The sequence below is a fragment of the Dipodomys ordii genome, unplaced genomic scaffold (assembly GCF_000151885.1).
Source record: "Dipodomys ordii isolate 6190 unplaced genomic scaffold, Dord_2.0 Scaffold151, whole genome shotgun sequence".
NCBI lineage: Eukaryota > Metazoa > Chordata > Mammalia > Rodentia > Heteromyidae > Dipodomys > Dipodomys ordii.
Genome location: NW_012267367.1, coordinates 2,939,688 through 2,943,842, shown reverse-complemented (window position 1 = coordinate 2,943,842; position 4,155 = coordinate 2,939,688).

The window sequence follows — 4,155 nt, the reverse complement described above, 5'->3', positions numbered from 1 at the left end:
CCACCACTTCATCTCTCTCACTTCAGTGGAAAATCTAAAATGTGACCCTTAATATCTTTGGGGTTCCCTCCCATCCTTTCAAAGCCGATTCCCAAAGGATTGCCATAGCGATTGTTCTCTTTGATTTATGGCTTTGCTCATGTTTGCTTGTGTTTGAGTCCAGATCTTGCTATGGAGCTGAAGCTGTCTTTGAACTCTCAACCCTCCTGTCTTCACCTCCTGAGTGCTAGGGTTTCAGGCATGCACTACCACACCCGGCTTTTTCTTGTGTGAGTAAGATTGGATGGTACACATATAATACTGGTATTGTGCTGCCTGGAAGATTTGTCCAGGAGATAGGTTCTTAGAAGAATCGTCACCAGAAGTTTGAGTTTAGTCTCAATAGATCCCAGAACTGGTGTGGATCCAAGAACCGCAGTAGAAATGGCAGGGAATAATTTGTAATGTGTAAGTCGAACTTGAGGCCCAATGGCCAGTGCATCCAACGCTTCTTTCTTTCATTTCAATATGGTGGCTTGTTGACCGGGAGACAGATAAGATTGCTTCATGTTTACTGATTTTTATTAAGTTATTGGGGAGAGGGGAAATTTAATAACATAGTTTCCTGAAATTAATTAATTAAATCCATGAATTCTCCTCCCTTGACGGGAAAGAATAGGCAACATGAACGTAAGTTGATGGGAAGAACGTGACTGAGGGAGGTGGGGCGGGACAGTGTTGAGGATTCAGGTGTTTGCTGCTCCTTGGTTCTCTCCTCTTTCCATCCTCACTCTGGTGAGTGCAATCGACCCACCTCACCTTTCGAGATGTTTCTTAGCTGAGAGGGTAGCTTGAATGTACATCTTCTTTATTTCCTTCCTACCCTGTGAAACTATGTGAGGAAGGCGAAGAGAGGCAAAATAAAAACAATGGAAAGGAAATGGGTGCGTGGTGGCTGTTATTAGTGTAGACCACTACAATTATCAGTAGAGGCCGAAAACCACGTGGTTTAGATCACAGAATCTTCAAATGGCAGTGTCAAAAATAGCAGTCTTGCTACTGCTGGAGGCTGAGATCGGAGAGCAAGGTGTGAAGACAGCCTGGGCAACCAAACCATGAGACAATTTGTTTCCAGTTTAACCAACCTGAGCTGGAACTGAAACTGTGGCTCATGTGGAAGAGGGAAACCTAAGTCAGAGTGCAAGGCCCCCACATCTAGCCCTAGTAGGGCACAAAGAAACAAAGGAGCAAACGACACTTAAGTGGGAGCTGATCGGTCATAGCTATAATCCTAGCTATTTAGGAGGTAGTGACTATGAAGATCCTAGTTCAAGGCCATCCTGGGTAAAATGTTTGCAAGACCCCATGTCAACCAATAACTGGATGAGATGGTATGTCCCTGCCATCTAAGCTATCAATGGAAGCATAAATGAGATGATCACCGTCCAGGATGGCTTGGGAAAAATGGAGACCCTATCTCAAAAAAAAAAAAACCCAAACAAACAAAAAAAACCCCAAAACCAGTGTGGAAGCCGGGTACTGGTTGCTCATATCTGTAATCCTAGCTACTCATGAGGCTGAGATCTGAGGATCATGGTTCAAAGCGAGACAGGACAGAAGAATTCATGAAACATTTATCTCTAATTAACCACCAGAAAACTGGAAGTGCAGCGGTGGCTCAAGGTGGTAGAGTGTTAGTGTTGAGCAGAAATGCTCAGGGACAGTGCCCAGGTGCTGAGTTCATGCCCCACAACCAATAATAGCAATAACAACAACAACAACAAAAACTCCCAAACTAACCATCCAAACAAACAAGCACTGCAGAAAGGACTGGAGGCATGGTCCAAATGGCCCAGCGCCTGCTGAGCTAATGTTGAAATCCTGAATTCAAATCCCAGTACCACCAAAAAGAAAAGAAAAAAAAATCAATTCGTCTATAGGAGCTTTTCTAGTATGTCTGGAGTAAAAAGTATCTCAATAAAATTTTTCTTATAGTATTATAATTATTATTGGAAAAAACTCGACTGTTTGTTAAATGACAAAAAAAACCTACTGGCTTTTCTTGGGGGGGGGAGGGGTGGAGTGGAGCAGGGTATTTAATTCAGTGGATCTAAGGCTTTTCCTTTGTAAAGTGAGGCAGGTTTGGCACAGGTATCTGTAGGCCATTCTTGCCTGATTGTGTTATGAATAGAGCTTTTTATGGGCCATGCACGCCCTGACAGTGGCTGTCACACATGAAAAACTTGGCTGCTGTTAAAACCATGACTTTGATCCGGGTTATGGAACCGAAAAGATGAGGAATGTCCTAATCACTCACGGACGAATATGAAAGGCAAATGGGAGAAGAAGCCCCTGGAGCTACAGTACAGAAGGAGACATTTGAGCCACTGGCGCGATTCCTACCCCGTAGAGCTGAGTCAGAATAGCTAACTCAACATGGGGTTTGAATCCTATTAAAAGCTTGATAAGATTCACACAAACCTAGTGTAATCTGTCATCCTAGCTACTCAGGAGGCTGAGATCTGAGGATCACAGATCAAAGGCAGCCAGGGCACGAAAGTCCATGAGACTCTTATCTCCAATTAACCACCAAAAGGCTGCAAGTGGCTCACTGGCTCAAGTGTCAGTGTCAGCTTTGAGTAGAAAAGCTAAAGAAGAGCTCAAGGCTCTTGAGTTCAAGCCCCAATAACAGAGCACAAACATAAGCAAAAGTCCCAACAAAAATAACAAACAACTCTCCCCTGTCCCCCCAAATGCCAAAACAACATTTTGGGTAAGCCTGGACAAATCCTCTCATGCTCTTTGTCCCCCTTCAGGGTCTGTGGACTACAGGATGGGTGATTGAAGATCTCCCATTAATAGGGAAAGAAATAAAAGCTTGTATAAATTAGGCTGTCTGTGGAAGAGAGACCAAAGCTTCCAGAATGACAGAAGTCAATGTCTGAGAGTTCAGACATTGGCACAGAAAGTTCAATCATAATGTTTAGTACAATCAGAAATAATACATGTCTACAAAGTTTTGAGTAGTTAAATGCTGACAGAACTTTCCAGAAAGAGCTGCTGGGAAAGAATACAACCACATATAATGTGCAGAATGGAGCCAATCCCTGTGTAGACATTGTAGCTTCCACTTACTATTTATTATGGATTAGTTCCATGAATACACGTCATTCACGTCACACGACAGTCTCCTAGGATATAATTAACTGTGCATGAGAAGTTAGGCCCAGAGAAACAAAAATACCTACAGAAAGGTGAAACATGGCATGGGCAGAGCCTTTTAATTCAGATTTAAGTCCACAGCCTTATTTCAAGACTAAAGGGGATCTAGAGGAGATTTGGCAACTCAGGGTGTGTGTGTGTGTGTGTGTGTGTGTGTGTGTCCTAGTTATGTCAGGATGAGAATCAATTACTGAGAAGCCAGGCCATTTGCAGACATTTATATGTAGTTTTTCCTACACTGCAGAGTTCAGTCTTCTGCTATTGAGTCTGTGACTCTGTTCTCAGTACTGTGCCAGACTCTGAGGCTGACCTTCAGATGAATGTTCACTAAACCTGCTCTGGAGAGGTCTGGAAAGTCACACACTACTGCAACTTGATGGAGAACGGACCGAGATCTATTCTGATTCAGGAGAAGCAAAGTGTGTCTGCATTTACCATGGAATGCAGCAATTCAAAAGTTAGAGATGAGTCAAAATTGTGTGTGTGTGTGAGAGAGAGAGACAGAGAGAGAGACAGAGAGAGAGTTGATACTGCTGTTGAAACTTAGGGCCGTGTGCTCTACCATCTAAGCTGGTGCTCTACCATCTAAGTCACAGCTCCACATCTGGCTTTTATTTTTAAGTTTGTTGGAGATAAGACTCAAAAATGTCCTTGCCAGGTCTGGCTTCAAATTGTGATCATCATTCTCAATTTGAGATCTGAGCTACTTCAGATCTCCCGAATAACTAAGAGTAGAGGTATGAGCCACTGGCTAGGCTAAACTTAAAAAAAGCTATTATGGGGCTGGGAAGGTGGCTCAGTGGTAGAGCACTTGCCTTGCATGCCTGAAGCCCTGGGTTCGATTCCTCAGCACCACATAAGCAGTAAAAGCCAGAAGTGGTGCTGTGGCTCAAGTGGTAGAGCGCTAGCCTTGAGCTGAAGAGCTGAGGGACAGCGCCCAGGCCCAGAGTTCAG